A 23,478-nucleotide genomic window follows, 5' to 3' on the forward strand; every position below is an offset into this window, starting at 1 on the left:
GCAGCCTGTGGCCTGAGTGAACACAGGACCAATATGCCGTAACACATACACACACACACACACACACACACACACACACACACACACACACACACACACCACCTTCTGTTGGCCTTCCTCTTTCTTCAGTGGTCTCTGGCCTGAAGTTACAAGGTCCTAGGACCTCCTTTGAGACAGAAGGTGAGTGTCACAGAGAGGTTCCTACCAGAAGCAAAGGCTGGTTAAGAGCATAGGGACGTGTAAAGTCTTGTGAGAGCCAACTCCACCCAGGTAGACCTGCCCCCAGTTACTTCCTAAGATTCTGTTTCCTTACCTGAACAACCAGAGCCCAATACACCAACCTCCACAAGTGGCTGTAAAGAACAAGTGAGCTCAAGTGTGCAAGTGCTGTGGTAAGCATGGTGCCTAGCAACGCGTAGCAGGCCCTCAGAAATGTCCCGCTTTGCCTTAAAGCCTGTTCCTAGTTCCAAAAGTGCAGAGAGAGCCAAAAGGGGCACCAGTCTCATGCCATCGAGGAGTAGACCATGCTAGACAGGATAGACTGGAGTGGCCACAGAGAAAAGTGTTGATTTCTGAGGGGACGTCTTGCAAGTCTATAATTCTTGCTCAAACTGAGTGTCCTATTAAAGCCCGTCGATGGACGACACAGTTGTTTTAATAAAAAGATTACTGTGTTATTTTTGAAGCCATAACTAAACACGCTGAGCCATCTGCCCTAGCCAACGCTGTGGGGTTCCAGGACCCCACTATTCACCTAGCGCCAGCCAGTACCTATCCCAGAGGGGGACAAGCCTCAGAAAGTAACTGCCCGGCCTCAGAGGGCACCCTCCCTGAGGGGGCCTAGATGACAATTCAAAAGAGGCAGCCTCTTTTTCCTCCTTAAAAGGGAGCACGGTGATGACTCACGCCTGTTTTCCTGAAGCAGCCCTGTTTCTGCTTGTCACTCAAGCACACCCAATGGCTTCCTCCTCTGTGGTGATGGAAGCGAAGGCTCAGCAGCCAGAGTGCTGTGAAGGATCACAGAGCCTGCAATGGTGACCAAAGCGAAACTGGAAACACTGGAGTCCCCACAGCCTCTACCCAATCCTGGAGTTTGAGTCTCAAAGCTCTGGCTGGAGCTTCCAAGGGGAACCTTCAGTTCTACATATGCACCAAGATCCCTGCCCTACTGAGGCTGGAGGACCTGCGACACAGGAAGAACAGTAAGTGGGTAGCTCCAGAGAACAGGGTTTGGGTTACAGGACTCGTATCAAGAGCCAGATTGTGACTGCTACCAGAAACATACAGCCACAAATACTCTATAAAAGTTTATTTTGTTACTGTAAAAAAGTACTGGTTCTCAACCCAGGCTGCCCTACTAAACCAGACCCCACAACGGTGCATTGGTTGAGCCAGTGTAAGAACTAGCTACAGTCTGAGGGTCAAGGCCATGGCAGCCCAGGCCCCAGGTACAGGGCCATGTCAATCGCAAGGCACAGGAGTTAAGATGGACGTTCTCCACTTTCATACTCACTGGCATAGTAATGGCTCTAAAGGGCTGAGGTGTAATCGTGCACAATACAGGTAATGGGCCAAAAGCCTTCCCTTCATCACTGTGAGCTCTCGAGTTAAGATGTCTAGACTCCAGCAAGGTCACTCATCTGCTCCCGGTCAGCTACAGCACATTCCAAGTAAATCATCTCGTACTGTAACGAAGTGCTTGAAGAAAAGCCCCAACATTCTCAAACAGAAGGGCACCAAGGCCCAGGGGCCCAGCTACTTCCTGACCTCGAGGCATGGAGGGGAGTCCCTTTACTCATTGCTTATAGTCCTCTGTTCCAAGATGTCCTCCAAGGGAGGAGGGTCAGGAAGAAAACCCCCCAAGGAAGCTGCCAGAGCACTGGGACACATTGTGGCTAGAACCTCCATCCATGACCTTTGACCTTTGGCGTGGTTTTTTTTTTTCCATCTGTGAAGCAGGCAGGGGTGCTAGACAAAGCCTGACTTAGCCTAGTGTCCAGTGCTCTTATACCCTTGAGAAACAGCCTGCCAGCCACTAAGGACCCGGTCCTAGGATGCTAAGCTTATTCCTGGCTGTCTCCCATCTTTAATAATGAATGGGCTGTATGCTCCCCTGGGTTTCTAGAGTCCTAGAGCTTGATACACCGAGCCTGAGTTCATCCAGGCAGGTTTAGCTGTGGCCATAGGACCCTGAAGCCACTTAGCGCCTGAAGAGAAAGATGGGTAGCAGAAGGGTGCAGCCCACTGTCAGCCCCCAACGGATATAGGCAGAGTGGGAGGGTGGGATTAGGGTCAAGGGCGTGAGGCCTTTCTTACAGTATGTCTCAGGGGTCAAGCATTGATCCAACTGGGCCATGGCATACCCCGCACATATCCTGTGCTCCAAGATCCAGGTGCAAGGAAACTGGTCCTTACCTCAGATTAGAAATCGGGGGATACAAAACCAGAAAGGGACAGCACCTCATTAAAGCTACACAGGGGACAAATTTCAACTTTACCAAGCTTTCCCCAAGGCTTGACCCTCCTCTGACACACCACCCCAAATATGAACTCCAACTCTCCCTCCTCCAACAAGTAACCCCTCACCAGTCTATTTCTGCCCCCTAGGGACCTAGACTCCTCCAAATCAGCCTTACACAGGGCTGGGTGCTTCCTGAGGGAGTGAGCCAGGCCCAAGACAGCACTCAGCACACAGTAGGCACTTCACAGATGTCAGAGAACTGAATGAAGGACTTGAGTAAGATCCCTGGGAGAACCACCCAGAAAGGGAGGCCCCTGCCCCGCCCTCGCCAAGCTGGTGAAAGCTGCAGAATTAAGCACAAGTTATAATTAAGATGGGATGTTTGAAGAGAAACATAATCCCAGTTTCCGTGGGATCCGCGGGCACAACAGTAATTAACGTCTCATTAACATTCGCCTAATTAAGCAGTTTATGAAAGTGTATGGATTTGCATACTGCCACGCCAGGCTTGCTCAGACACATCAAAATTAACTCTTTCAGCCCAAGAAGGCCCAAGGGAAAAAACAACAGCTTGGCCTGGGGTAAGTGGAGGGGGACAGATGCCCAGTCAAAGAGGCTGGGGACAGTATGACTGCAGCAACTTGGGACCTAACACACACACCCCAGCCCCACCATGCAGTCCCTCTCTCTCCCTATTCACTAGACCAAGGTCAGTCTCTCAGAGAGGACAATCCATGAGGCAATAAGGGTCACTGATCCACCACCACCTCTGGCTTTTCCCACCTCTGTGAGGGCCCTGCTCCTGTCTCAATCCTGAGGGCCTGCCCTTCCCCATAGCTCTTGTAGGACAGACTTCATCTGAGAGCCTTTTGAGCTGCAAGAACTCTGACCTGTATACCTCATGCCATCCCACAGCTCTCTGCAAGCTACCTCAGCATCATCCCATCCTACCAGGAGAGGCTCAGAGAGGTTCTAAGCCTGCCCAAGGTCACAGAGTTCACAGGGTGAAACAGAACCAAAGCTCCAGACCCTGGGGCCCCTCCCACTTCCCCAGGAAGGCTGATTTTAGGTGTGCACACTCCAATGCCAGCAACAACAGCACACAGGCTCCCAGCATCCCACTTGGGAAAGGCCCTCTGTGGCTTCTCTCCTTCCCTGGACACTAATTAGCCACCCTCCCTAGAGCCTCTACAGCTCCCAGTCAGTCACTGCTGCTACAACTGAGCTTGAATCAAAGTCACCTGTGACCGCCCTGTGGAGAAGCCTCAGTTCTCCAAAGGAGAGGAAGACAGGGGCCTTTTCGGATTGTGTCAGGGATCAAGGGAAGCTTTCTCCTCTAAAGCACTTGGAAGCCCTGCGCACGTCAAGCGCTTTAGCTGCTTATTAATGCTTGTGCTCCTCGACACCCACCTCTGCTGCACTCCTTCGCACCACGCACGCCTATTCCAAAGGCACATTAAGGCAAACTTGCCCCGTGATAAGTTAGCAATACACATCAAGAAGCTTCAAAACATTCCCAACAATCTATTAAAAGCCTGAGCCAACAGGTGAGAAATTTGACTTTGTTGCAATTTAAATCATCAATGTAACAAAAGCCATCACAAAGGGGCATAGACAGGCCAGAAGACACTGCAGCACCCAGAGCTTTGAAAGAAAAAATGTTTCCGGGCTATATAAAGAACTCAGCAAATCAATAACAAAAGAAAAAGACAAATCACCTTCACGTTTTAAAAGGCAATTGTCAGGTGAGGAGACTTGAGGCCAAAACACACCTGACAAGGCTCAGACACTCAGCAATTCAGCCGAGGCCTGGGAAATGCCAAGGGAAACCAAAAGCAGACCCCTGCACCCGTGCCGTTGAAGTCAGAAGATGTCAAATGTTGGCAGGCAGACAACGGGACCGTTGACGTGTGACTGGGGAATAAAAAGTCACCCCGGCAATTTGAGGAAACCGTCAGCATCTTGTAAACCCAAAAGAGCATATGCCTCCCAACAAGCAGTTCCAAACCAAGATGGCCTCCACATGGGTGTGGACGGGTTAGGGGGCTCAAGCAGCCTGCTCCTGAGAATGGGAAGAGGAGAGGTTCTACACGTCCACTAGCAGAAGAGCAGATCAGCTATGGCTAAGCTAAGCCTCTGCGGGTTCAGAGGATGCGTTCTGTTTGCCTCTACTCTTTAACAAAACTCTGTTACAACAAGAAAGGATTTCTCTTCTGCACATAAATCCACAAGGACTCAGACTGGAAGGAAAAGCGGCAACATAATGTTGGAGTTGGAGAGCAGATGGATGAATGGTAATTGATTTGGCACCACTGACAGGGTTGCATCCTAAGGCCGTCTCCTATCACCTGGCAGAGCACAGGCTTGGGAACTAACTGCCCTGGGCACCCTTGGAATCCCTGGACACAGGAATAGAGAGCTGTGTAGGAAGCAGGCAAAGCCCATGAGAAGCTCACTGGTTCTCTCTCTCTCTCTCTCTCTCTCTCTCTCTCTCTCTCTCTCTCTCTCTCTCTCTCTCCACCCCAGCTTCATCACTGATTCTTCTGGGGAGGCATCCAGCTGAGTGTCTCTGGGCTTGAATAAGTGAGAGGTCTGTACTGAAAAGAAGTGAAAAATCGGTGCATGAAATTCCAGCCGGGCCTTCCCGCCCAATTCAGCCCCCAGGAGACTGAAAATCCTCTCAGGAGATAGTGTTGCTGGGGCTTCTGGTGAGCCAGCCCAGGCAAGCAGACTAGCCACAGGGTAGCTCCAGGTAACAAGCTCGGCGATGCATCAGGGACACCAGCCCTTCCCTTACAACTACCCACAGTATCTATCAGCAAGCCTGGGTGTCCTCCCCAGCAGCTCAGCAATTTCTGATCTGTTTTGTTCGAGGCTAGAGAAGGGGGCTGGCTACCAAGAGAAGTGCTCACCAAATGCTGCAAAGTGACTTGGTGGGGAGAATCTTTATTATGAGGCACAGAGTCCCAAAGACGGAAGCAAAGAGAAAAAGGGAGCAGCTTAAAGAGAGGAGGAGACACAGAGGGAAGCTTTAAAAAAAAAAAAAAAAAAGCTATTATAATTTCCCCCAGAGAAACAAATATAGTAGTCCCCAACAAGAACTGCATGGAGAGGAGGCAGTCAGTGAAGCCTGCTTCAAAGCATGAGGACTGCAGTCAGAACCCCAGCACCTATGTAAAAGCAGGGTGCGGCGACCTGCATCTGTAACCCTTGGACTCAGAAAGAGACCTGGGGCTTGCTGGCCAGCGCACTAGCCTGTCAGCGAGCTCTATGTTCAGTCAAGGGAACTGTCTCAAACAGTAAGGTAGAGTGCAACAGAAGCAAATGCCCAAAGTCATCTACTACTACTACTACTACTACATACTACTACTACTACTACTACTACTACTACTACTACTACTACTCCTCACACACACACACACACACTAAATATTTTCAGAAGACCTGGATTGAATAAGGGATTGGGTAGAGGAATGAAGAGATGTTTCGGTGTTTAAGAGAACTAGCTGCCCTTCCAGAGGACCCGAGTTTGATTCTCAGCACCCACATGGTGACTCACAATCATCTGTAACTCCTGTTCCAGGGGATCCAACACTTTCTTCAGGCCTCTGCAGGTACTGGACACACATGGTACACAGACATACATATAGGCACAACGCCCATAACATTAAAAAAAAGTAATAAAATAAGGGCTAGAGAGATGGCTCAGTGGTTAAGAGCATCGAGTGCTCTTCCAGAGGACCTGAGGTCAGTTCCCACCGCTCACATCCATCTGTCATGGGATCTGATGCCCTCTTCTGGTGTGTCTGAAGACAGCAACAGTGTACTCATGTGCATAAAATAAATAATTCTTTTAAAAACTAAGTAAAAATAGGAAAAATGTAAGAGATGGTGAGCAGTGCTGCCTATAATCCTCTGAAGTGGAAACTTCTGGTTTCTTTGGAAAGTCAGTTATGTCAAATGATGGTTCGCTGGGGCACACAGGTGAGAGGAGGTCTTCCTGAAGCAGACACAAGTGAAAGGACGTTTGGATACAGCAAACATGTGAAAGGACCAGTGATGAAGGAGTATAAATGTGACCCACAGACAGTGGGAGAGGAGCACTGAGCATTGGTTGGTTTGCTCAGCCTCACTATTTTTTGCTAATGACACGCATGCATGGGGTCACTTTACATAGTGTCGTTGAGCTCAACTTGTGGCCACACCACCATTGAGAGAAACTCATCCTGCTAGTGAGGTTCCTCCGGCAGCTTGCTGCCTCCACAGCCTTACCTCAGGCCAGTTGTCGGGCTTTGAGGCTTCTTCAGGATTGAACTACAGCTGCCGGTTCGTGCCTGGGGTCTGCCTGCCTAGAGGACTGATTTGCAGCTGCTGAGTCCTATGTGGTGTTTGCTACAGGGCTGAACTGCTGAGAAAGAAGATCAAACTCACCCCCAAGGAACTATTGCTGAACAGGTCCACTTCCTCCTTATCCTAATAACTTTTCTCTTCCACTACCTCTGCTGGCTAGAGGAGAGGTTGAACCCTTTTTAAAAGTAGATTGCAAAAAAATTTATGCCTACAATCCTAGCACCCAGGAAGCCAAAACAAGTGCATCACAAATTTGAAGCTAGTCTGGGCTGCCAAGAAAGACTCTATCTCAAAAAAAATTTTTTAATTGAAATATAATATGAGGCAGGAAAATATTTAAAACTCTATTGGAAAGGCAAGTTGATATAATGAAGGAGGTCTAGAAAAAGAAACAGAAGGAGATATGACATAAGAGAAGGGCATCGGGGTCCTTGACACAGGGTTTGTTGGCATTTGAAAGAGAAAGGACAAAGAAAGTGGAGGTTAGGAAATCATTAAATGAGTAATGCAAAAACTTTTCAGAGCCATCTAGAGTTCCCAGTTTGGAACAGCAGACCTTCACCAAGGCTTGTAATGGACTGCCAGAACATGGAGGGAAGAGTTCTATATGCTCCCTGAAACTCCAGGCATCAAGTGTAGTACACACCAGCTAGGCAAGCAGTAGAAATTAAGAGAGGGGCCCTTTGAAATACTAAAGGCAAGAGAATCCTGGAATTTTATACCCAGCCAGACTATCAGCCAATATGTGAGCCACAACAAAGACTTCCAAGTAACATGTCTCCTATGCAACACCTTTGGGAACTATTAAGAAGACATTCAATCCAGGAAGCAGGAAATCCAAGAAGAGAGCTGATATCTAAATCCAAACTGGAGCAAGTTACAAGGCACATTCTCAAGAAGATAAAATCCAGCCACACCCTGTGGCTTATGCTGGTCATACCAGTACTCAGGAGGCTGAGGCAGGAGGATTTCAAATTCAAAGACAGCCTAGGTTACACAGTGAGACCCTGGCCTGAAGTGGAAAATAAAAAAAGGGTCAGGGGTGGGGGGTTGATAAAGTCCTTTGTGTGTCTAGTTACACTGAGAGCAGGCTCACCATTAGGTAAATTGGGAAGAGTAATTACAGTGTTTAAAGCTAGCCTCTGTCCTATAAGAAAACCAGTTTTAACTACACATCAGTTTCAAGGGAAGGAAAAGCCACCAGAGTGACTCTGCATGAGGTTCGGCCAACCGCAAACTGGGCAAGTAGGTCTAAATCCCCAAGGAGAACAGTCACAGGTCATAGTTAATGCCTGGACTGGAAGCCCAGGAGCAGCACAGAATCCCCTTACTCAGAAACAGGGAAGTGCATACAGGAGTCACCAAAGAGAGTCTTCAGAGGCTGTCCCAGGAGAGTAGGAAAGAAGTGTAGAGAGAGGACTCAGGGACTTGTGGCAGAAAAACTTGTGACCCACCTTCCTTTCAGTGGGGCCACCTTTGACTCTTAAATTGCCCCTCCCCTTCCCTGATGAGTGAGTGGGCTCACTGACCCATGCACACCACCCACCACCATCTCTGGGCAACTCCTGCCTCCACCACACCCCCCTAGGTTTTATGGGATACCAGGGCTCCTGAGCAGAGAGGGGAACCTTTGGTTTCCTCCGCCTTTTCCTGGGGGAAGAGATCTGCCCAAGCCTGAAGCCTACTGACTGTTCCTATCCTTCATGTAACAAATATTTATCGAGCACCTCCTCTGTACCAGGCACTAGGGACAAGGCTGTGAACAAGGCAGCCGCAGCCTCTGGCCTCACATTAAGCAAATAAAGCAATAAATACAGAGTGTGTGCAAAGCCATGAAGGGAAAGAAACAGGTCTTCACAGACAGCCCTGCTTTCTCCATGGGGATGTGGAGGGGCAGGCTGTGATGGAAACACAGACCCAAACACTGGGGCTTAGAGGAGAGGGGAAGGGACAGCTATGGGGGCATCACACGGGTCTCTACTCTCCCCTCCCCACCGATCACTCAGGACAGGTCCAGGACCCGGCCTGTCAGAGGACAGCAGAGAGAGAAATTCACAGTCTTGCTTCTTAATGGAAATCGATGCCCACTCGCCAGGGTGATCTACACCAGCGATTCATCCCTCACTCGGGTCACTTCAGGACTGGCAAAGAGCAGTGGGGAGCTAACCCCTCTTCCAGGATTTCTCTGGACCTGCCGCAGCCACCCCGTCACTGTTGCTATTCAGAGCTTCCCTGCTCAACAGCCCTCTGTGACTCCCAATGCTCTCAGGGACAATTTATGGCCCCGGTACACAGGCTGTCCCCAAGTCTCTGGCCTAACTAACCCAAACCCAAGCTGTAGGCACAGCTAGGTCAGACTCAAAGCCGCAGAGCTAAACTGAGGCTGAAGGTCTCTCAGCAGCCTCCTCCCTGGAAGAGGCTACCCCTAGCAGAGTGGAAAGTTCCATCTGCCACAGGCCAACAAAGGACTCCAGCGACAGCATGGAAGCTTATCTCTCAAACATCTCTGAAATTCAAAAGGACCTAAGGAAGAAAGCAGCCCAACGTGGTCCAGTCCCAACCCCAGGCCCTTGTGCTTCCTGAGTTTCTTGCCTTAGGGCTTTCCCTTGACCTGCGCATGCTAGTCTTTGTCTAGCTCCACCGAGGTCCCTCCTCTCTTCAGCCTTCCATACTTCTGCTTCTCCTCAAGCTCCCTCCCACTCCCCCGGGGAGATCTGGTGGCCAAATGAATAGGCAAGGTCACCCCAAGGTAAGGAAATTGTACTCTGGTGAGACAAGAGACTGAAGCGTGGCTCCTTCAGCAATTCCATAGGCCAGGTTGGAGTCACCAAGACCAAAGCCAACTGAAAAGAAGGATGGAGGCCAGGGATTTGCATGGAGACAGGAAGAAGAGCCAAACACAGAAGCCTCCCACCCCAGCACTGGCAGTGGCTAGCGCCTGGCAGCACTGCACAGCTGGGTGCACAGCCTTGCCCCGACCCTGCACCTCCAGCAGAGATGTCCCTGGGAAGGGAGGCCTGCAAGGGCAGTCATCAGTGGGCACTGCCCATCTGATACCACTGCCAACTTCCACTCTGCTACACGCGGCCACTCTGACCCCCTGGGCACAAACTGGAGTTCAAAGAGGCTTAGTGACTTCCCTACAGTCACACGATAGTAAGTTGTGAGGCTCAGGGAAGGAGTGTGCCTCTCGCCAAGGCTGCATAAGATGGGGTCCTATGGAAGGAAGTGTCATTCAGGGTCTAACCCCCTAAAAACAGAATTCAGTGTTCTCAGCTGGAACTGAGGTTTGCTCACAGAGAAGATCAACCCAGAGAAGCAGGCTCTGGGAAAGGCTTTGCCCATGCGACCACTCCCCACAAGGACAAAACAATACTATCTCTAAACATGGGGACATGGGCTGGGGGGATGGGGCAGGACTCTGTGAGGTCCAGAGCTCAGACAGGTCACAGTGGAAGGAGTGACACTGTTTAGGCCACAGAAACATATAGGTGATGAGAACTGGGATCAGACTTTGCTGACTGCGGATGCTGGGTGCTGAACCCACAGTCTCTGTCCTCAATCCTCAGTCCCAGGTAGGGGAAGTGAGGGCTATACTTGATACTTTCCATCTAGAAATCCAAGGGTTTGAATTCCATGAAATCTCAGACCTAGGCTCTTTACCATGAGTTCTCAGACCACAGAAAGGTATCCAGTTTTGGTGGCCGCTGCCCCTTCTTATGCTCCACAGACAGGAGCACCCAGTGTTCCGTGAGGGCAGAGTTCTCTGGCCTGTCTCACAGATGTAGCAACCCAGGATATCTAACTCCACATACATCTGCTAATGATCTTTTCTGGTCCAAGCAGTCTCAGAGGCAGCCTGACCCCTCTAGATTTGCTAGGATGAATGCCTTCTTCCCAACCAGGTTCCTAAGTCTGGCAGACTTCACAGAAGGACATATGCCCACCAATTTAAACACTACAGGAGAGATGGAAAGCCCACTTGTGCTATGCAAGCACACGCCCATAGCAAGCACCCCTCAGATTGTTCCTTCATCTCCTCTTGGTCAGGGGTGGCTGGAAATGTGAGCTCCTTTGTCCTGTCCCTGGAAGAGGACATTTTTCTTCCCCTGGATCCAGTGGTGCCGTGAGAGAAGGGGTCAGTGTTACAGACCAAGGTTATCATTCACCAACCTTCACACCTCCAGTGACTCAGGTAAATCCTGAAACCTCAGTTTACTCATCTCTATGTGAGGCTACCTCAGTCCTACCCAGAATACCTTGAGTGGAGACAGAAGGCCATGTGAGCTGAAGCCCAGGACTGAAGTGGAAACCCAGCCTCCCTGAGCCCCTCCCTGTCCTAACAGTCTCATACCTAGTCCTCCACTTCCGCTATCCCAAATCCATCTGGTGGGGGCTGTATTTAAAATCAAGGGGAAATTGCTTCTCATTAAACTGAAGTTGGTTAGCTCTCTTATAACCTGTCCTTCTCAGCTGCAGAAGAGGCCCATTAACACATTTTTTTCCTTCTCCAAATGAGGCAAGAGTGGGTAGGCCTGAAAATCCCCATGGACAGTGAAAAACCTAGAGAAGTCCTCCCCCTCCAGCTGCCCCCCAGCAGCCAAAACCTCATTGTAATTATCTGTCTGGGAGCAGGCTCAGGAGTGCTCACAGGAGCACGGTTCGTTAAGGCGCTAATTAGCAGGAACCTGCTTCCTCTCTGGGAACTAGGGGCTGTGGTGGGGGTGGGCTTTGGTCTCCCCCTTCCCTCCCATACCCCACTGTCTGATCTACTCAGAGTCACCAGTATTGCAAGCTTTTGCTCTCAAGTGACACCTGGTCAGGGATAAGAGGGTGCCCCTGTGGGTACCCGGGTTGATGAAGGAAGAGAAGGCAGTTGTGGAGAGACAAGGACAAGGGCTGTCCCAACACGGCTCAGAGCCCAGGTCCTGGTGACAACCCTATGCCTTCTGACCTCACTCTCCAAATCTGAGCAAAGGCAGGCCAGACCACAAGGGCCAAAGACTGACAAATGGGAGGCTTTGACATAGAAGTGACAGCACAGAGCAGCAGGATGGGGGCGAAGGGACTGCTTAGAGCCACGAAGACCTGCAAATGCAACAGTCAGACAATGAGAGTGGTGTTTAATGAGCATCTACTGTGCTCCAAATGGGCTTTCTTAACCTTAATAGAGCAGCGCTACAATTTACAGCCAGATAAAGAGGCAGGTGGCAGCCTAGTAAGTGAGATGTGAATAGAAGCAGGCCAAACTGAGTTTTGTCCTGCCCACCTTGGATCCCATCCACTCCTTATGCCCACCCCAACCTTGGTCCTGAACACACAGGAAGCTACATGCAGCTCTCCAGTGGCACCTTTTGGCATCCCAAACAAGGATTGTGCCCATTGCACAGAGAGGTGAGAGGTACAGACCCTTATGGGTGCCACACCTGAGGAAGTGAGGACTTCAAGTGCAAGGCCCAGCCAACCCATGGCAACCTTGTCCTGAGCCAAGCTGCTTCCCCGCACATTCAGCCCAGAAACCTTACCAAGGAATATTCTGCCTACACCAGGTCTCTGCCTCCCTTGACTGCTAAGAAGACGCCTCCTGCAAGCCCTCACAAACACCTTCTCAGTACCCCACTAAACTCCCCTCCAGAGAGGACCTGAGTCAAGAATTCTCAGAAGGGAGCAGAGGTCATGAGGGCCATTGGCTCTGCTGTATGGCTCCTAAGGAGGGATTCTGGGGGACCAAAGGCCCACCATGATGGAACTGTCTAGGGAGAAGCAAGAGGGTGGTTGTGGGGTGCTTCTGTTCCCAGGAAAGTCTCCCGGCCTGCAAGTGAGTGGGAGAGGGTTGTTCCCTCAGGTAGCAGTTCCCACTGGGCAGACACAAGCCTCACCTAGCTGCCAGATGCCCTGCTTCAACCCTCTAGCCCCTTGCCCTCATAACCTAGACCTGTTAGCCAATACACACCTTCTGCTTAGATTCCACCTCAAAATGAAAGCATATCCCGCCAACGCAATTCCTTTGGTCCCTGAGGCTAGAGGATATGGGTACACTATCCTTCAGGCTCCATCCCATGCAAGCTGGATCAGGACAGACAGACAGACAGACAGACAGACAGACACACACACACACACACACACACACACACACACACACACACTCCTCGTGCCTGAGTCTGAGCAGAGTACACGAACCTCAGGTAGCCCACAGGGTTAGTCATATCCATCACACTTGTAGTATTAATAGCAGAAGCGAGCTCACAAGTCCACTCAGCAGAGTGAGGAAGATAGAAGTTTTCCAATCTCACATAAGCCCTGGGTCTTCTCAGGGAAGGCATGCATAGGTGCTCTTGGATGTGGAGAACCCTGAGCTGGGTCCATCCATCTTCAGAAGAAAGCACCACCTCAGAGCTGTCAGCAGCCAGTGTCAATATCCAAAGGTCCTTCCACAGCAGCTCCTTGCCCTCACAGAACTCAGTGCTGTGATTATTTTCCACCAGAGATGTCAAGGACGTCACTGAACTCACACAGCAAGGGAGGGTAAGCTGGGTCTAGCACTCTGCTCTTGGGGAGCTCAGGTGCAATAAATGATTCAAGGAGAAGAGAGCCATAGGCCCAGTGCTCACGCCATGGTTTCACGAGCAGGCCCTTGACCTACCCTCTCTCCGCTAGAAACTTTCCCTCTACTCTCCTGGACTGGACTTCAAGCTGGTCTGCGTAGTTCCAGGATGCCCATATGTGGCTCTGAGATGACTCCCCTAGACCTGACTCTCCAAGGGCAGCAGACACACAATGCAGGGCTAAGATGTGGGGAGATTTCTAGACAGCAAGTACAATCCCTGAGCCTGCTATTCTCCAGATGGCAAATCCTGGTCCCTCCTGCCTCTCCCTTCTGCCAGTATCTCTGTGGACCTAGGGAAGGCCAGGGTGGGCAGCAACTGGCTGGTGGCCAAAGATCCGCTCTTAAATTCAGATGTGTTAATCTCTGGCCCCAGTGACCTCCATAGTGTGGACTCATCACACCCAGCCCTGTACAGAGCCTATGTACCAGGCATGCATGAGCCTCCCCACTCAGTCCTCCTTGTAATGTAGCCCCTGTACCTGAGAAAAGGTTTGCTATCTGGCCCGTCTCTGAGGTTGGCCCCAAGCCGTGGGACAAGACTGGAGGGTATCCCCTAGCCTCCCATGGCAGCAGGTATCTCACTGTCCCCTCAGACGCCTGTTTCCAGGCCTTTGTCCTTCTATAAGCTTCCCCCGCATCCCCTCATTAGTGGAGTTGGCTGCCTCTGAGCCTCCCCCAACCCTGGCATGTCGAGTTACAGCCCATCCATCCCTCTGAATGTCCTCAACACCGCCTCCGTGGGCCCATATTACAGCATACACATCTGTCAGCCTGTGGCTGCCACTGCCACTGCTGTTTCCAGGGAGACAGGCTCCGTTTATGACATTTTCAAAAAGTCCGGCCCCTTCCTCCCCCTCCCAGGCCTTCCCCTCTTTGCCTCCCTTTATGGAGACAGAGATTTGGGCTGTAAATATCGCCACATGGCTTCCCAGCAGCTTCTAACGGGCCGTGAAAACACTGCTGTTCCAGAGGTCACTGCAACAACGAGTCACAGCCTCGCCTAATTGTCCAAATATCTTCTCTGCCACACCCAGGATGGGGGTATGGGGGAGGCTGGGCATGGGGGGCCTCAGCCCACCTGCCGCTCATGTTCCTTCCTGCCTTACAAGCTTCATGGCAATCTGCTCATAGAAGGGGTAGCTTGTAGGGGTGAGTCATCTGTCTAAGGATTCACAGTAGTAAAGAAGGGAACTAACCCCGGCAGAGCCCCAGTGTTGGGGTCCCCAAACATGACAGGCCTTTTCATGTCAGACAGCACATTCTCCCAATAGCTGCAAGAGAACCTGGTAGTCTGCACAGAACATCGAGCCTCAATTGCCCTGTTCACAGCCCAGGCCTGGAGGCAGGGATTGGGGGAGCTAATATGTAGTGACTATTTCATATGTCCGTGAATGCAAACCTCACAGTGTCTCCATAAGATCAGCATTGCCCCTGTACCCATTCTACAGCCAGGACCACCCAGCTAGCATATGGCAGAACCAGTATTCAAACCCCAGGCAGGTCAGCCCAGCACTCAGTTCTGACAGCTCTGCTTCCTCATCTCTTTCCTAGAGCTGGTCCTGTAGATGACCCTTGCCATTGCTGAGAGGGATCTGTGACCAGGAAGGCACACACAAGGGCTCGCCCCATCCCAGACCCTGCCACATCTGAGACAAGGATCAACTGCGCAAGACTTCATCCACCACCTGGGGGCGGGTGGTAGCATCTCAGTGATGCCTGGGACAGGGGGCCGATCCCATCGTTGTAGATGTTTTAACTACGCACACCACAGGGCACCAATCGTAGGACGCTAAGCACCCCATTCCCTCTCCAGGCCCATGTTTCCATACCAATGTTCTTTAACTGTTTGCCAACAACTTTGTGGCTCAAAAGCAATACAAATAACTCTCTCGCTATCCTGCAGACAAGCAATATGGACAACTGCTTGGGCCACAAGCAAGGCGCAAGGAAGATAGGTTTCCTTCTCAGGCTTCTGGACACATCCATTCTCCTGCTCTGGACTTCTGGTGGCTCTGTCATACCTTGACTCCAGGTGACATGTCTTGCCCCCTGAGTTGTGCCACCTGCTCCTTTCCTGTAGTCAGACCCCCCCCCCAGTCTCCTCCTGGCCCACCCAGGCTCAAGGCTCAGCTTAACCACGTGTGCAAAGTTGTTTTCCATCCTAAGTAACTCACAGGCATCAGGGGTGAGGGTCTGGTGTGCTTGGGAGTCATTATCTAGACATCCAGTCACCTCTCTAGACACACAGGACACCAAACTCCACAGGGTCACAGCTGAGTATCTCCATCTACTTGGCCTCAGCGACTGACTCCCCAGGAGACCCCATCATCCCAGCTGCCAGGTTCAAGCCCCGGAGTCAACCCTTTCATCTGTTCTTGCCTCACCCACAATGAGCTTCACTCCATCCAAAATCTAGTCCTTTCCACCCCACAGCTTTGCCTGGGCCAGGTACTCTTTCTCTCTCCTGAATCATTATGCACCCTCTTGGGTCACCTGCTGTGCTCTCCTCCCTTACCTCCCTCTCTCTCCTCCTCTCAACACAGAAGCCAGAGGGAAATTTGACGTCCATTCATAGCATGTCATTCTTGTCATTCTGATAAGTCCTGAAGCCTCTGGATGCCAGGGACCTTCTTACAGGCCAAGCATGCTCCCACAGAGGTGGGGCTCACACGGAGGAGGAGCTCCTATGGACGAGGAGGCTCCCACGGAGGAGGGACTCCCACAGAGGAGGGACTCCCATGGAGGTGGGGCTTCCATGGAGGAGGAGCTCCCCTGGAGGAGGGGCTCACACGGAAGTGGAGGCTCACAGGGAAGGGGGATTCCTTCCCTCCAAAGCTCTCTCTATGAATCCGTTGTGTCTTTCAGGTACTAAGAATAACTTGCTCTCTCCCCAACCCTGCTGACTCTGTCCCTGTCTTCTCTTTCCTTATCACTACTACTCTACAGATTTGACTGTTCATCATGTCTGTCTGCCTCCCTGACCAGAATGGAAGCTCCTTGGTGAGCTCAAACCTATATAGCCCTGAGGTAGCCCTGGGCCACAGGCATTTGGTCAGTGCTCACCCACTTGTCTTCTTGACCACAACTACAGATAGATGGGACAGCCCCTGGACAAGGTCCTCCAGGGCACTTAGTTCAGCACGCAGGGAGTGCCAGGGGTGACTGTGTTGAGGAGTTCCCCACTGGTAAAGAGGCAGCTCCATACCAGGCAGAAGAAGCTAAGACGCTGCAGGTACAAAAGCTGGGAAGGAAAGGGTGTGTATGGTCGGGTGGAGAGGGGGCGGGGTAGGAAGGAAGGAGGCTATAAGGTTGAATAGGCCTAGTTCTGAAGGGCCTTGGAGAGAGCCCCTTCGCGGGAGGCAACCAGATGTATAAGTCATGACACTCATTCGCCTATAAGGACCACTACACAGCCTAGATGCAGAGAGAAGTTGGGGTGCTGGGACTATCCATCACCCACCCAGGTAAGAGTGAAAGTTCTCCAGCTATGGGTCATCCAGGAAGCAGCTCAAGCCCCAGTTACTGTGGAGCCCTGGGGTGTTTAATTTCTCCCAGGTCCCTTCCAAGGCCTATGCTGGGATGGGCTCTGGGAGCAATTAAACACCACAGTTTGCAACAAAGTCTAGAGTATGCAGCTTTTATATGGGACAGCAACACAGAGGTGCTGCTACAAACAGAATTGTCTCTCTAACCCAGATGTACACACTGAAGCTCTAACCCCAGAAACCAAGTGTGGAAAAAGGGAAGGTGAACGAGGTCATGAGGATAGAAGCCCAACTGAATAGATTAGTGTCCTTACAGGGAGAAACTGACTGACTGACTGACTGACTGTGTGTGTGTGTGTGTGTATGTGTGTGTGTGTTTCTAGGCCTTTGCCTCTGTCTGTCTCTGTCTCTCTGTCTCTCTCTCTGTCTCTGTCTCTCTCTCTCTCTTTCTGGCTTGCTCGCTCGCTCTGTGTGTGTGTGTGTGTGTGTGTGTGTGTGTGTGTGTGTGTTTCTAGGCCTTTGCCTCTGTCTGTCTCTGTCTCTGTCTCTCTGTCTCTCTGTCTCTCTCTCTCTCTCTCTCTCTCTCTCTCACACTGTGTGTGTGTGTGTGTGTGTGTGTGTGTGTGTGTGTTCCTTTCTATCTCTTTCTCTGTGGGTAGCTCTCTGTGCATGTGTCTTTTTCTGTCTCTCTCTGTCTCTCTCTCTGTCGCTGTCTCTCTGTCTCTCTCTCTTTCACACACACACACACACACACACACACACACACACACACACACGTATGCCCTCTTGTCTTTTGTCTGCTCACATGCTCAGACACTGGCACACACAGAAAAAGGGAGAGAAGCCTTCACTAGAACACCAGAACTAAACCATGCAGGCACCATGGTCTCAGTTTCCAGCCTTGCTGTGGAAAAATAAATGTATTGTTTGTACTCCCAGCTCTGTGGTATTGTTGGGGTTGCTTACATGACGTAAAGTAGATGGAAGAGCCAAGACCCCTGGCCAATGACCCTCCTGCCCCTACAGCAAGCCCTTAGGCCAGCCCTGACTACAGCAGTGTCTTCAGGGTTAGTTGCTCTGCTGAGCAGCACAGAGAAGTCCCTGGGCTGAGGGAGCTCTGCATCTTCCCTGAATACAGGCAGATTCCTTGGGGCTGTGAAAAGAAGCAGGAATGTTCTAGATCCTGAGTAGAGTGGAACTTCCCCTGTGGCCTTTATCAAGGTAACAGCCTGGCCAAAGCCACCGGAATCAATATGCAGACTCCCCACAACCTAGCTTCCACTCCAACTGAGGCTACTGGGAGATAAGGAAATAGCATGACAGAAAGATCTATAAGTGAGCAGACTTTCTGTAAAAAAGGCTTTAACTAAGTGGAGTTCATTTGTTTTAAGAAAATTCAAAGTGCCCTGAAGTATTTCAGAAGAGGGCAAGGGTCCCTGAATCCGGAGACTCCCAAGCAGGGCTGGGGCGGGGCATCCTCTGAGCGAGACTACTCTCACCAGCCCCAAACGTCACACCAGCAGCCATGTTCATGCAGGCACAGCAGGCATGATCAGCCCTATTTTGACAGGAAGGGAAACGACTGACTCAGTGCCACACAGCAAGCCTGTTGCAATCCCACTGGGTGCCATTGCTCCATTCTGCCAGCCCTGGCCGATCCAGTCACCAAACTGGCTCACTGCACCAAAAGCCCCTTGACATCTCGGTGGCCCAGCCCAAGCTGCTGCCCCACCCCAGCTGGGCTCCCTCTGTATGTATAGGCCTCTCACTATGACAACCTGGCTCCTTCGAGGCCTGGCATGGGCAAGGCAGAGGGAAGCAGCCCGGGGATCGGGGACAGGAGCCAGCAAGGGAAAGAACCCGAAACCAACAAGCGTTCCAGAATTTTAAGCAGTTTTTGGAGGAAAATGAGGAACAGGTTCAGCTGTTGCGATTTGCTCCAGGGGAAAATTATGTTCCCGTGCTCTATTATACAGAACAGAAGGAACATTTGGTGGGTTGAATACTTGTTAATTTATTTCTCTGTTTGTTAATGGGCTCGCCACATGCGCATGCTCAGGAACACGAGACACACACACACACACACACACACACACACACACACACACACACATATGAGGGAAGCACCAGCAGGAGGTGGCACAGGCTCCCTGTGTCTCCCTGCCATCTTCCTGTCAAGTAGCACTGGGTTCTTGGTCTCTCTTCTCAGCATAAAGGGTCTAGAAGGATGCCGTGGGTATCTGGAAGCTGGTTTGGCCGTGAGGTGAGCCGAGAGGTTAGGGCAACACCTCTGACCTTGGAGAAGTGGGCGCACTGAGAAGTCTTCCCGTGAGGACTGCAGAGAGCAGAGTCTTGGTAAGGTCTCTGTTGCTGTGATGAACACCATGACCAAAAGCAACTTGAGGAGGAAAGGCTGTGTCTCAGCTGATTCTCTCAGGTCACAGTCAATTCCTGAGAAAAGGCGGGGCAGGAACTCAAGGCTGGAACCTGAGAAAGGAGTTGGTGTAGAAGCCATGGAGGGGTGCTGCTTACTGCCTTGTCCCCCATGACTTACTCAGCCTGCTTTCTCATAGAACCCAGGACCACCAGTTCAGTGCTGGCACTGCCAATGTGGGCTGGGCCCTCTCACACCAATCAGTTAGGAAATGCTCTACGGTCTTGCTTACAGCACAACCTTTTTTTCCCTATCCCTAGAGGCCAATCTTATAGAGGCGTTTTCTCAACTAAGGGTCCCTCTTCCCAGATATGTCTAAGTTTATGAGAAGTTGGCAGAACCTGACCAGCAGAGGCAGCAAGTCAGTCGCCAACACTGGCCCGATAGACAATGCTTACACTTGGGCCTCTGCGTTTGCTGCAAACAGAGCAGACCCAGCGTAAGGTTCTTGGGGGTTTCCACTGCCCCAGAGCTCCCAACTCAGTAAACAGTTACCACCTCTAACCAGGTTCATTCCCTAATCCTGACAAAACTGACTTCACCCAACCCAGACTCTCAGCTACCCACCACCCAACCACCCAAGCACTGGCCTCTTCCCAACGCTCAGGCCACCCCGGGCTATGATCCACCCCACCCCTCCTGGAGATGTGTATACTGGCCACACTTTGAGACTACGGCTCCCCACCCCCACCCTCCACCCTGGGTACATTCTCTCCCACAGAGGGAGGTACAAATCTGATCTCCCTCTCTCCTGCTTAGCATTGCCTAGGACTCTGCTCCCAACATACACACACGCAATCCTCCATGCACAGCAGCGTCAGGTGTCCCTCTGAGCTACCTCTCCCTCTCTGCTCATTCTAATCCCGTCACCCTGACTTCTTCCAGGTCTCAAGATACTTCCATCCCCCACACCCAACACCACCACCTCCACCACCACCACCATCACCTCCGGGCCCTCATCTTGTCTCCTCTATTCAATGTCCCCAATGTAGAAAGGCATCTGGGCTCCCTCAGAGCCTCTTACTCACTTCTTACTTACAGTCTTTTTAATTTTCTTTCCAAATTTACCATAAACTGAGGTTACCTGAATTCTTTGTCATTTGGCTGGATTTTTCCAACAGGAACATAAACTGTGTGAGGGCAGGGGTGCCAGGAGAACCCAGAACAGCAACCACACTGAGTAGCTAGTCCATCAGTGTCAAATTAGTGTGTGAAGCAATGAACGGAAGAACAGGTCAGCCGCAAACAAGAGAGCCTGTGAAAATGGTCCCCAGGTCCTTCAAAGCCTTGGCCACAGCCTCCAGGGCTTGTGTAGAAAGCAGGACATAGAAAACCTTTCTCTGTGAGTTGAGCTTCCCTGTGCTCATCTGTGCTTCTGGGCAGGGCTGGTACCTCCCTTTCCATTCACGTCTGCACACAGACATGTAAGGACCTAAACTGGTGGGCTACAGAGCTGTGTTTGAAGAGAGTGCCTGCACTTAAATAACTAAACTGAGGCAAAGAGACCCTGCGAGGCTCTGAGGCTCCTTCCTTGGAATAATACACAGGCCTGGACATTAGGAGGCCGGATGAGGAAGGAATCAAGCTTCCCAGGGAGCGGCAGCAGAAGGCAGATTCAGAGTTGGTCCACCCAAGGGAGGATGGTGAGACGGTCACTGACGGTGTGCAGCCTGGAGGTAAGGCTGCCCTAGCAGAGACCCTGCCTGCCCAGCTGATGAAGGATGGTGCTGCCCAGGGCCAAGGTGCCCTCCCCCTCTTACAGTACACATTAGGAGTTATTTCTCTCTGGAGCGAACGATTTGTTACAATATCCACCATGTGCCTTTCCCGGCTGGGTGCCCTCCCATATATCCTGGATTAATCCCGGAAGTCACTCCATTCATTTAGGCCGTGCCTAAGTATTGCCTCCTCTTTTATTAGGCAAATTTTTCATTGTTTTGAGGAGCTCATAGGTTTTAATTTGGGGCAGAGATTTTACAGCCTCCCTGGGTGACTCTCACCCATAGGCTTGTGCCTAAAAAGACCTCCTGGGTCCACAGAGCCAGGCAGGGGGCCATCAGACTTCTGGGAGGAGGTTACTGTCATAGTCCCTCCCTCCAGAGAGCAGGAACTCAGCTTTCGGTGTGATGTCAGGTCAAACGTTAACTTCCCTGATAGGTGAAGTCAAGGAAGACTGCTTTATTTGGGTGCTGATGCACTGAGCTTGTCCAGGGAAGCCTAGGGGTCACCGCCAAGGACCAGTGTAAAAGCTGGTGATTCAAGTTCAGACGGAAAGGCATGGCGATGGGCAGGCAAGACATTGGCCACCCAGAGCCTAGTTGCAAACTCTTTAGAATACGCCTAAGAGCCCAGCACTGTCCAGACCGCTGTGTAAATCCAACAGGCCAACTGGAGAGGTCTGCCCAGGGCCTGGCTGTCATGCAGAGGTGCTCAGAAAGGTGAGAGTCTGGGGTCCCTAGCCTACCATAGACTCTCCCCAACTCACTCTCTCATAACCCTCAAAATAGCCTAGCTTTGGGTTCTTTTGCTCCGGATGATGGCTGCCCCTCAGGCTAACCCCAACTAGCAAAAGTTGCCAATTTGAAAAGCTGACATAACTCTCCTCACAGCCCTTGCATGAGACCTCCCTACCCCTTACCCGAAGCCTTGAAGCCTGTCTATTCACTAACACTACATGAACCCTTGACCCTCCCCTCAGGCTGGATCTGGGTCCAGGCTATGTGCCTGCTCCCTGTCCTATGTGAAGAGATATCCCCAGTTCTTATGTCTCCCCACCCCACCCCCTTCTCCCTACCATTGCTGCCTTGGGCAACTCAGACAGTGCCCCAGGCTTACTCGTGCAGCCAGATCTTTGCTCACACTGCTCCCTAACAGGCAGGGTCTCTGCCATCCCTCGTCCTCCCCAGCTTCCCATAGTCCTCTTGAATCCCAAGGACCAGGCTCTACCACGGAGCGCTCCCTGACTTCTCAAGCTCTATCTGCTCCTCTCCGTTGAGGTTCAAAGCATTTCTCCAACCTTCCACCTCAGACCATGGCTAAGTTCTTCTGAAACTTCACGGAGAAGGCACCGTTGACGGTGGCCACTGCCGTGACTTACTCCAAGCCTCCATTGGCCACATTTTGGCACTACACCAAGGTTGAGCTGGTTCCCCCAACCCCTGGTGAAATCCCTACAGCTATTCAGAGCATGAAAAAAATAATTCACAGTGCCAAAGCTGGTAGCGTCAAACACCTTACAGTGAAGGAAGCTGTGCTGAACGGTTTGGTGGCCACTGAGGTGTGGATGTGGTTTTATATCGGAGAGATCATAGGCATTGTTGGCTATGATGTTTGAAGACCAATCTTTAACTTCTGATGTGAGTTCTTATCTTGGACCATGTGTAATGAATGAGACTGCTATCTGAATAAAATGCTAGTTGTGGGAAAAAAAAAAAAGCATTTCTCCTCGATCAGTCCTATGAACTTTAGGTTGTTCACAGAGGTGGGGACTTGTTAAACCTGAAAGGTAAGAGGAGAAAGACCGAATCCATGGTTGTCTAATTAAAGCAAGCTTTATTTAATGTCGGCCAGGATGATGGACACTGGTCAGGTCCATACCCAGGATTCCCAGAGACTGGAGCTGAATTAGGTTAGTCAGGCGCTCCTAAAGGTAAAACTCTCAAGGCCTTGTACTTCCTACCTTCATCCAATGGGGGCAAGCACGCATCCTCATGTACTTCCTGCTCGAGTAACTCGGGCCTATGTGTGATCAAGTGCAGGTGGGGCAACCAAGCTTGTTTAGAGAAGTGAGCACGTGTAGCTCATTATGAACAGCAGCCCCCAGGGTTCCAGGAAGGTTTACTGTACTTGGGCAAGTGGTGCTCACAGGTTAGAGGCATTTTTTTTTATTTTACAAATATCAAAAGCATAACTTTAGCCCTTGAAGACTGTCCCCCATGCAGTCTGTGATAGCTGGACCCAGGCAAAGCCCACTGGGTACTCAAGAAAAAGTTCATTAAATGACTCAGTGGAAGATATAGAGGACTCCCACTGAAGGACTATAATACTTCACTAAAGGAGGTGTTATTGTGCCCATTCTGCAAATGGGAAAACTGAGGACACTGAATCTCTTGCCTAAGGAACAGAGCTGGGGACACAACCA

At 51.1% G+C, this 23,478-nt stretch overlaps 1 pseudogene; it reads left to right on the forward strand.

The window, feature by feature from the left end:
• Nucleotides 1-22,368: 22,368 nt before the first annotated feature.
• LOC116906598 lies at nt 22,369-22,671 on the forward strand (annotated as a pseudogene).
• The last annotated feature ends 807 nt before the right edge of the window (nt 22,672-23,478 follow it).

The sequence above is a fragment of the Rattus rattus genome, chromosome 8, assembly GCF_011064425.1.
Source record: "Rattus rattus isolate New Zealand chromosome 8, Rrattus_CSIRO_v1, whole genome shotgun sequence".
NCBI lineage: Eukaryota > Metazoa > Chordata > Mammalia > Rodentia > Muridae > Rattus > Rattus rattus.